General features: G+C 40.0%; 1 long non-coding RNA gene across 2 annotated transcripts; it reads left to right on the forward strand.

Moving 5' to 3' along the window:
• Positions 1 to 4228: 4228 nt before the first annotated feature.
• On the forward strand, positions 4229 to 10347 carry LOC102553862 (uncharacterized). Of its 2 annotated transcripts, none has more exons than XR_010062711.1 (3): positions 4229 to 4267; positions 5411 to 5479; positions 10045 to 10347. It is a non-coding gene; the product is annotated as an uncharacterized LOC102553862 (long non-coding RNA). The 2 variants fall into 2 exon arrangements; XR_350507.4 differs by having other exon boundaries at positions 4257 to 4469.
• The last annotated feature ends 1102 nt before the right edge of the window (positions 10348 to 11449 follow it).

Raw genomic sequence — 11449 nt, forward strand, 5'->3', positions numbered from 1 at the left:
AACTAAATTCATTATTAAGCTGAAAAAGAGCAGAGAAAAACCAAACTTCAGACGTGGAAGAGGAAAGAAAGAGAGGAAGAAGAGATGGAAAAGAGCAAGGGAGGGAGGGAGAGAAACACGAGCAGAAGGAATGGTTATGTGGATTGGGATTGGTTCAGAAGAAAAATCCATTTCCTAGACCATTTGGCTTTCTCTACTTCCCATCCTTCACCCACCACCTCAATTTTTGAGGCCAGAAAGAATAAAGATGGATCCCTGTCTTCAAAAACGGCTTCTCGGAGTGACCTGAACTGGGCTCTGGACTGGGGCTAAAGAGTCTCCCTATCAGAGAGCATTCTCCCTGAGAACTTACCAGGGGAGGGTCAGAATCCTGATATACCTGCAAGCATTTATACTCTCCCATGGGTCTAATAACCACCTTCCCAGAATCACCAAACCAAAGTTAGCTCGATGTTTGAATGAAGGTTTCAGTAAACAAAGACAGAACTGTCCTGGCCAGCTACAAGGCCACTCAGCATAGTTTTATAAAGCGGTTAAAGGTGAAGGCATTCTCATGCTGCAGTTACACAGATCAGCATGCACTATACTTTTCAATCCAGGAAAAATATACATACTGCTAAATATTTATATTCAAATATTCTCAAATTTCCCCAGCTCATAAAGTCAACCTGGAAGTTTCCTCTCTGAAAGGAATGCCATGTTCTTCCTACCTTATTCTTAGCATACACAATCAAAGCTCTAAATTATGAAATTATTACTAAAGTCTCCAGTTAAAGGTCTTAGACGTTACAGTCCAGCATGATAGGTAATGACTAAAAGGCTCAACCTCATGTCTAATAGAATTTGTTCTTACTACAACACATGCGTACGCGAGCACACACACACACACACACACACACACACACACACACACACACACACACACACACACATACATATTGAAAAACAAGCCTCATAAGGATTTCTGAATCTTGCCTCTGTCTTTTTAAAAATAGATGTTTACTTTTGTATTAAGACATTTTTTTTTCTAAATTGTCTTTCCTTTGTCTATTCCCCCCCCTTTTTAATAGAAAACAACGGCTAGAACTGCAGGCATGATTCATAAGAGGCAGTTTATTTACCAACACATATGTGCATGCCTACCCATTCTTGTACAGGTTTAATCCATGCACAGAGGAATCATGGATAAATTTCTCAATAGAAAGTGCTCGGACCTAAATGTTTTTCCATCTACTTAGTGTCTACTAATTTCCATTAATAAAATGCTCCTTCACCCACTGTGAATTCTCATTATGTAAAATTCTAGTATATATGATTTTAATTCTGTGTACTTTTAACACATTAATGAGAATTATACTCTGAGCACATAAAATTGCAATCCATTCTGAGTTATTAAGTAAAAGTTCCCTGAAACAGAGTGAAATCACATGCAGAGGAAAAATCCTGCCACAGCATATTACTGGGTTGGGCTAAAGGAAAGATTATCAGGTAGCACATAAAACAAGTCATGTTTTTATAGATATTAAAAAAATCATAGGAAAAGGAATAAAAGAACATAAGTCAGAATGAATCATATTAAGTATCTCAGAATAGTGGTAATAATTTTTCAATGTTTCCAGTTTATATTCATTTACATGGAGAATATGTGAGTTACATATAAGAATAGCTGATGGGAGCATTTTATGCTAAGTGGGGAAACAAGCTATTCGAGCATGGTGACCCTGGCTTGGTCCCCAAGTACTCTCCTGAAAGGAAGGTGGTAGTGACATGTGTCTGCATTTTCATGCTAGACCAGGCCACTCAGAAACAAGCAAAGACTATAAGGCTCTCTCTCCACCAGTTCCTCCTCAATATTAATACATGAAATAGGGGAAAATCTGAAGTGTTTGAGCAAGTAATTCAAATACAAATCCACTTCCTGCCACACGGCCTGTACAGTGGTCCCAGGCCTCATAATCTTGGAGAAAGCAGCAGATGAGAGGGACCCTGGCAGCAATGACTAGATGTATAGTGCTCTTCAGACTTGGAATGAAAGAGAAAACAAAACAAAACTGTTCTCTTTCAAGAAGCAGGACAATGTTATTCTCTCCAACATCATACACACTGTATCCATTTCTTTCCTTGCTGTTTGTAACTCCAGAAAATACATCATTTTATTTTCTCTCTAAAGGCATTTATTTAGCAAACATTATACATTTTGAAAACTAAACAAAAGCGAAACAGTACCCGATGGGAAGCAGTTATACAAAATGACTGAACAAGGTGAACAGTGTTTGGGAGGGAGGGCTCCTTCTGTGTACTTGCCCTGTTGGTGTGTAGTAGACACTTCCACTGTGTACTGATGGTGAATAACCATTGTCACCCAGATGGCAGAAATCACCAGCAAGGTATCCGAGGAGAGATGCCTTACCCTCATAATATGAGATAGGAATTGAAATTAGATAAAGAGGAAAATGGGTGAAAGCCAGTTGGGTGGTAGTAGTCATTTTTCCCTCCTTCCTGCTCTGCTGAGAGATGAGCCAGTAGCTCCATCCATCTGCTGCTCCAGCTGCCATTCTGTCCCCCTATGATAGACTGTGTCTTCAAACCATGAGCCAAAATAAACTTCTCCCCCCCTTAAGTGGATGCTATGAGGCATTTTGTCACAGTAATGAATAAAGTAACTAACACGCAGTCTTCCATCTCGGTCCCAAATCTCATTAGACTTTTAGTGCAGCGGTAACCTCACCAGAAAGGACTCTCATGACATCACTTATCTAAATAGTCCCTCAGTGACCGAGGTCCTAGTTTAGCTCTGGCTGACGTTAAATATTGACTCATATAACTGTTTTTCTCTCTCCTAAACTCATTTCTCCATCTTAAAAAAAAAGTCAGAGACGATATTTTATGGTCGTCTAATCTTTGGGGCATTAGAGGAGAGGATACAGTGAGTTTTCTTAAAGTAATTGACTGACTTCATACCCAGAGAATATTAACTAGCGCTCATTGTACTCAGAGACAGCAGTAACACAACTTTCTGTTACTGGTAGCTCAGGTCATGAATCTGGACTTTGGAAACTGAGTAGAAATTAAGAAGGGGAGTCAGAAATTATCATGTATTTTCCTCTAAATTATACTGTAAAAAAATTGTCAGAAATAATAAATTGTCAGCATAATAAAAGCTTATGTACCTTTAACTGAAATAATTTGCCAATTATTAAAATGATCTCTTTCTATTTCATGGAAATACATGCAAATATATAAGCAGAAGTAGATACATATAGTCATATATATATACTTACATATAGATATACATATAATATGTTTGTATACACACACCTACTTTATGCTAAGTCATTGAGAAATAGCTATAGGCACTGTGGCTTGAGATTATTAAGGACTTAAACAGTTACCTCCAAAGAAGGAGATTATTCTCACAAAAGCCTTGGAAAGTGCAACACTACAAATACCATTTTCTCATAACTTGTTAAGAGTCATGTCTCCCTGACTGTCCCAATGCTGTCCTTATCATATGAGTTCTTTTTGGCTAAGCTCAGTGCAGCTGGCTGACTTGACCCATCTGTCTCTTTTAATCCCAAGAGCTCCCAGCTCTTGGTCATTTATAAGATCAATTCCTTCAAAATTGAACTTGAATCATCTTGTTGGGCATCTTCCAACATGTCTGGTTCAGGTGTCATGGTTTCGACCAGAATATTCAGAAACTAACCATCATCTTTCTTGGCAAACCACATCAGGTAACTCAGCAGCAGAATGGACTCTTAGCTTTACCATCCTGTTTACCAGAACCTTAGGCAGTTGTCACCATCACTCCACAGAGACTGGATTTCTGTATTTATAAATGGACATAGTAATGTTACCTTTTATTGTGAACTGTTTAAATTTAAAAATTGAAGTTCTCAGGGAAAAGAGACAGGATGGCTGAGAGTTCATCCAGATACTTAGAAAGAACTTGTTTCCAAGAAGTCAATAGACAAACTAGATAAATAAACAGATGAGTTTTGCAGAGCCTAAGTCCATCCCTGTTTGTCATGTATGTAACCTTCAACAAATCCTTGATCTCCACATACCTCTGTTTCCCCATACCTGTAGAATGATAATAACTCTCAGGGATTTCATGAGGATTGAAAAATTCACATGTACAAGTTACTTGAAGGAATGCAGGGCAGCAAATCAGTGAAGCAAGCATTAGCCGTTCTCTTCGTCATCTGCAAAGTGCATGTGATGTCATAGAGTAAAATCATCATGGCGTGGCCTTTGAACTCTAAAGGTATTTCTGCTCTCTTTGTCACTGGGATGTTTTGTGGTCCTCCTCTTACAGCTTTCCTACCTTTTCTCTCAATTGTCAGGGAAACAGAGTTTGCTTTGTTATGATTGTAAGACAACCTATTGTTGCCCTTTAAATCTGTGGTGGATAACTAGGCCTTTGTCACAGAATCGAAATTCCATGCTTCGTGGACTTGAACATAAGGGTAAGGGGCTAGTTCTACGTTCCTGTTTCTTTCCATTTTTCTCCCTTAATTGAATGCTCGGCAGCTGGGTAAACATTCATCTAAAGTATAATGAGCCAAAGACTTTGTCATCTGGTCAGCTAGCACAGTGGCCCACAGAGTGGTCTAAAAGACGGTGAATATCTTCATCGGGCTTTGTTGAAAGTAACGAACAGCCCCGTCAATATCGCTAGGCACCAAGAAATGTCCCTCAAATCAGGGTCCAACGTGACCTCAGAGCCCTAAAGTCAACAACACGTAATCAAGGACCCGTGGCCCCAAACTCAGAAGAAGTAGACGTTCCTGTGACTCACCATTACCATACTTCCTGACCTACTGTGTCTTTGACCTTTGCCTGGCTCCATAGTACGACGCTGTCTTCAGCCTTGGTCTGGTTCCATCTGGATTGGGTTGCCCGAGTTACTCTCACTCTGTCTACTCTCTGCTCCTTCCCTGAATCAGCCAGTAAGTGCTCCAGCCTTCCTTCAGGTCCAGGAAGGAAAATGGATGAATGCTTCCTGGGAAGGGATTCACAGATGCCGTGTTGCAGCTTAAGGATCTACACCACTACAATTGGTCAATATTCAGCTTACTGTATTTATTTCAAGGCAATCCACATCTAACAATACTGAAGATGAATTCAGGGGGGAAATGGGGCTGAGGGTGGCTTGTTAAGCCTTTCAACTTCTCATTCTTGCCAAAACCGGATGTGACGATATCAGTAGCAGTATCCCTTATTAAACTTTCTTACTAAAGACATCACCACTAAAATACCTCCCTATTTCACTTGTGTCCCCTCCACGGTGTTGGTCACTCTTGCTGTGATGGACATTTCATTAGATTTTCCACTGACTTTCTCTCCCTCTGTTTAGAAAACTGATTTTAAAAAAAAATCCCCTTGTTTCTTGTTCTTTGTGAGACAGGAATGAACAGTTTAGAAGCCAAACTCTGAAAAGCAATGGGCAAAGCTGCAAAAGACAGGCAGAAATCTGGTAAGATGGGAAAGAATCATAACAAAAAAGAATGGGTTTGAGCATAAAGTACACAATGAGAAAGCCTTTCGTAAATGTAAAAGCTCCAATTCAATTAGAGCCCGCCTTTTATGTGTCAGACGCTGGCTGGCTGAGGCAAGATAGAAAGATAAGACATGATTTCTGTGCCCTGGCGAAGATGGGAGGCAGACATGTTATATTTATTTTTGAAAATGCTATGACTGTTTATTCCTTTGTTTGGCACTGCAGTCATGAGAAGCTAGCCTGCCAGAGACTGAGGGGAGAAGTGGAGTTTGCAGCAATAGAGGTGGTCTGGACTAGCAAGAATCATGGTGGTGGCTGAGACATGTCACTAGATGATGGGCCATAAGAAAAACATCATTAGGGACACACTGTGGGGTTTGGGTAAAACTTACACAGCCTCCACTTACCAACTTCTTACAGTCACTGTCCAGATGCCTCTTTTTGTCCCTGAACATACTTTCTCTTCGCACTGCAACAAGCTCAGGCTGCCCAGTGTGACAGCATCTTAACATCTCCTTAGATATATTTCTAGCCTCCCTTTGAACAAGGACCTCACAGAAGAATGTCGTTCAGTCTTAGCCCTCCCCTGCAGCATGGTACAGGAAAGAGATTCATGTATACAGTCAGGAGCAATTAATAAAATCCAGCAAGCTCAATGAAAGCCAGGCTTAAAATCTAATTACGTCTCAGAAACACTAGTGATTCTATTTAAAAGCTCTTATAATTTATTAGCATTCGCTGAGTGGCCATATGTAATGTAAAAATGTGAAAAATGTGAAAAAAATCAGATTTTCTATATGCCAGAAAGAATCATTTAAAAGACATAATGGAAACAAAATTACATTTACAAAAGTAAGGAAGAAAAAGCAACTATGTACAATAATGACCCTAAAATGATAAGCAAAGGCCCTTTATAAAAGGAACTACAACGTCGGGAACGTACAAAGGTTCTAAGTAAATAATGATTTCTCATAAGAAGACCAAAGCTTTCTGACAAGTCAACACTTCATATGGATAGGGTATAACATTAAGATGACACAAAATTTAAATCTACTTGGTTATTTTTAATATTTGTCAAAAAAAGATAGTAAATTTCCTCTAGAACAAAAGCAAAAAGAGGTGCCTTTATTTGGAAAAAATTTTTACTTAGTATCCTTCCATATAAAATTATCTTACCAAATTGTGATAATTTGATAAATGCGAAAGAGACCCAATGACTTCCCAAAACTACAGGATAATCTAGAAATAATCTTTAACTAGTTATTCAATTGAACCCTGCAAGGCAGTTAGGGGAGGGATTACCAGCCAATGAAAGACACTATAAAACCACATGTAAAATTAAGGAAATGTAGGTATGTGTGCACACCCAAATAAATTCTCATTGAGTTAAATACTTAAGTGAAACTGAAAAGAAAAAGATATCTTAAAGTCATCAGAGTTGGAAGATATAATTGAAACAAAAAGGCAATAGAGAGGACACAATGAAGAAGACATAAATAGATACAACTATATTAAAATGTAGCCATTCATTATGCCAAAAGTAACAAGCAAATAAATATGCATGCTAAAACTGGGAACAAATATCTACAACAGATTGAAAAAGAAAAAGTCTAATGATATTTGGGACATGAGTAGATCTTTGAAGAATGTAAAAGTGTTAAGGATAAGGAAACTTTAAAAATAATAAGCAAAAACCACAAAAGCTTCACAAGAGACTAAATATAGAGCAGGGGCTTAAGGAGGGAGAACACCCTTATAGAAGAAGGGGAGGGGGGTGGGATAGGGGGATTATGGATGGGAAACTGGGAAAGGGAGTAACAGTTGAAATGTAAATAAAAAAATTCAATGAAAAGGAAAAAACAAAGAAGATGTACTTCTATGTGAAATTATCAGATATGATAACCAGGGCTCCAGAGGGGTGAGAACTCACCAAGTTGATGATCACAGGGCACAATTCTGAGCCAACTCACAAAACTGTGCCTAGAGATTTGGCCCTTTCATCACAGTGACTCGGGATGCTGATGCTGAAGGATTGCAAATTCTTGGCCAGTCTGGGCTACAGAGTAACTTCAAGACCATCCTGACAACTTATTGAAATCCTATGTCAAAATAAAAGCTTAAACGAAGGCTGGAGCAAGAGCTCACTGGTAGAGCACTTGCCTAGCAAGTGAGAGGCCATGGCTTCAATCTCCTGAACAAAAGAACAAAAAGAGTGGGAGGGAAGAGGCAAAGGAGGTGCAGGAGGTGCAGAAGGTACAGGAGGTAAAGGAGGAAGCAAAGGAAATTTAAAAATATTAAGATTATTTTGGTTACATTTAGATAGTCTCAGCAGTAATACAAGAAACAAAGTGATGCCTATCAAATCAAATTGGTAAACATTTAAAACCAGATTGAGAGTTAATGGTAGCATCAGGGAGGTAGGACAGACACGTTGACATGCAGCTGCTCTGGGTGAGCATAGTAGACCCAGTCTTGGGAGGAAGTAGTATATTGTGTCTAGGAAGAGTCAAGATGAAACAAAAGGTTAGCTTCCGAGGAGAGCTGTACAAGGCTTGTTCTGGCTGCTTAGCTTCTGGAGAACATTCTCAAAATGTGAAAAAATAAAACAGGACCACAATCTGCATTTTCTCTAATACTAGGGAATTTCTTAAAATTTAATCATAATACACAAAGTCCAATTTTAGGCAGTAAAAGAAGGATGCTAAGCAAGGGATGGAAAGTGCAAAGTGGGTGGAGATACTCGCTGCAAAGCATGAGGCTAGTTTTCTGTTTCCTGACCCATCATCTACAGAATAGGAATCTGATTTTCCAGTTTATATTTTTCTGGTCCCAAGATGACAGTTGAGACTCTAGCTGTTGTGCTGGGAAAGAGGAAAAGTCAAGTCCACCTAGATGCCAATTGAGTCATATCCTTTGAATGAGTTCTGTGTTTAAAACATCACCCCAACCCCTCCACGCCTGAGGGAGCAGTAACGCTTCTTAAACAGTACCATCACCTGATACACAGGAGATGGTTGCTATGCAAGAAAAACCCAGCAGCTTTGCCTCAGAAGTCACTAGATAATATATTAAAATCAAGGAAGACAGTGAGAAAGCTCAGTTAGTAAATGATTGCCTTGCAAGCATGAGGAACTCTGTTCACACTTCAAAGTCTGTGTGAATTAAAAGAAATTACATGTAACAACAATTAATGAAAGAAAAGAGACCATAAATTTGAAAGGGACCAAGGAAGGGCACATATGCAGTAGGGTTTAGAGCAAGGGATGAGAAGGAGGAAAATGATGTAATTATGTTAAAATCTCATAAATGAAAAGTAATAAAAATAAAAATTAATTAAGTGATTTTTTTAAATATGTACATGGTGGAAACAGGCAACTATAATCTTGAGTCAAGAGAATCTCTGAGGCTTACCAACCAGCCAGTCTGCCATACTTTGCAAATTCTAGACCAGTAAGGAACTCTGTCTCAAAGTAAACAAACTAGACACCTGGGGAAGGATGTCTGAGTTGTCATCTGGCCTTCATGGGGACCAGGTCCTGTGAGAGACCTTGTCTCAACCAAATAAGGTGGAGAATGATGGAGAAAGGCATGCAATGCTAGGCCAAACATGCTTGGATACACTGTATATCATAAATGTATAATAGCACACATACCTGTCACACACACACACACACACACACACACACACACACACACACACTCACGCCTATGATACTTCAAGTGGGGGCTAAGGAATGGTGCAGCTAGGGTTTGAACTCAGGGTCTTTTGTGTGCTAACCCAGCTTTTTAACATCAAATTACATTCCCAGGCCTCCTCTGACATTCAAGTTTGAAACAGAAACGCACTGAGTTGTCTAAACTGACTTTGAAGTCACCGTAGTCCAGAAGGACTCTAAACTTGTGATCCTCCTGCCTCAGCCTGTCAAGCAGTTGGAATTACAGGCCTGCACCATTTGGTCCTGCTTTGGGTAGTCTTCTAATTAAACATAGTTGTTCCTTGATATCGGAGAAGATAGGGAAGGAATATAAATAAGTTACTACAGAGGCTCAGCCTTTCACGAGCTTGGTTCTCAAAGTATCACTTGCTTATGAATATATTAAAAAACTTAAGGACCAGGTCATGGAGTCAGGGTTCTGGGAAAGAAAGGCCAGGTGTTGATGAATGTCCATCCACCAGGCACAGGTGGGGCTCAGCTTGCCTCCCTAAGGAACCAGTTTCTCTTAAGAAGGTCACATTATTCATGAAACAGTCTGCAGTAGTGTAATGAAAACAACCTATTTTTCACTTTATCTATTTTTGAAATGTTTGTTTTAACTGGGTGATTAGCCAGTTTTGTTAAGGATGTGCTGACAGACATAAATTAGCTTTTGAAAGCACTACTTGAAAAAAATACAAATGTAAACAAAACCAAACATAAAAAAACCAGTCTGCATCTGACTGGTGCGGTTATTTTAAGACTACAATGCAGTCTTTCTGGTGTGAGCACCGGCTGAGAGCTGAGCTTTCCTTTAACAGATTTTTACCTCTCTCTTTTTTTCAGCCAGTTGGTATCTGACTCGAAAAATCGCAATAGTCACATCTGGACATGTACGCTGTCAACACCTACACTGGGGTCCTGAGTACCGGCTTGTGTTCCCTGCATGCAAGACTGAACTAACAAAACAAGGGTGCTGTTGATTTGCAAGACTCTGATTTGTTCCGTTCAAGAGCATGCACCTAGCAGCAGATGCAGCAGACTCAGCAGATGGCCTGAATCCCTGCACCTTACAGAGAACTAAACTGCTAGTGTGGAAACCAGCTGCCTTAGCAGGATGAGATAAATAAAATGAAAAGTCCCCTCCAATCCATCTGGAGGTCCCTTGGTCAGTACAGAAAGCATGGCACCTGCCAGGCCATGCTAAAGACAGGGCAAATTTTGGGTCAGAATAAAATCATATGGTTCATAATGTCCTCCTTCTAAGTCATGAGAGAAGAACACACCCCACACATAGCACGTCCCATCAAATACTTGAAACGTGTTTGGATGGGATCCAGGAAACTGCTTGGTATCCTCTTTTGAGCTCAGAGCTGGTAAGGCAATTTCACAAGACAATTTGGGTGTGGGTGGCATTCTAGAGCAAGGTATCCGCAGCCTTTGCAGGTCGGTCTGGAGACACTTTCTGCTACCTATGCAAAGTTTGCAGAGGAGGAAAAGGGAATAGCTTCCTTTTTTATTAATAAAACGTTCACCCATTGTAAATTGCCCCAAAAACATCACAAGAGATTGTATTTTAAATAAAGGAGCTCTCTTAAATTTCTATTGTTCTCAGCAATTTCAATAGCCCCAAATTAATTTTGCAAATAATTGCAGCTTATAAAGGGACTCCAAGTAAGTCAAGAGGCACAGACGCTGACACGCGGTGAAGAAAACTCTGAGATGAGCAATGATAAGCACTCTTACTGCCCTGCTGATACAGCGGCCAGGGTTGCAGCAGGAGCAGTGGGGATCTATTCCTGTTTCTCGGTCTCCTGTTTGATCGCAAGGAAAGCACAAAGAGCTATCATTTTCATTTCTTCCCAGGACACCATTAAAGAATATACAGAACACGCGACAGTGACTCAAACATCACACACAAATTCCTAAGTGCATGTGTCCCTGTTTTGCTTGCCTGATTCCTTCCAGCAAATGTTATGATCTCCAGGTGACAGGAAGGAAAACTGACTCCAGAGTCACCAAATGTTTAAGAGGCAGGAATAGAACACAAGGTTTGCAGATCCAGATCGTAGGGACTCAGCTGGAATTCTACTTGCAAGAGTTATACTCGACACCCCAGGTCTTCCCAGGTTGAGAAGGCAGGGGAGAAGTTGCCAAATGTCAAAAGGAGGGGTACCAAAAATGATACTCCCCTCCATTCAGCGCCTGCAGGACATCACAATTGGAATCCTGGTTTCAGATACACTTTCTG

This window comes from Rattus norvegicus, chromosome 1 (assembly GCF_036323735.1).
Source record: "Rattus norvegicus strain BN/NHsdMcwi chromosome 1, GRCr8, whole genome shotgun sequence".
Classification (NCBI taxonomy): Eukaryota; Metazoa; Chordata; class Mammalia; order Rodentia; family Muridae; genus Rattus; species Rattus norvegicus.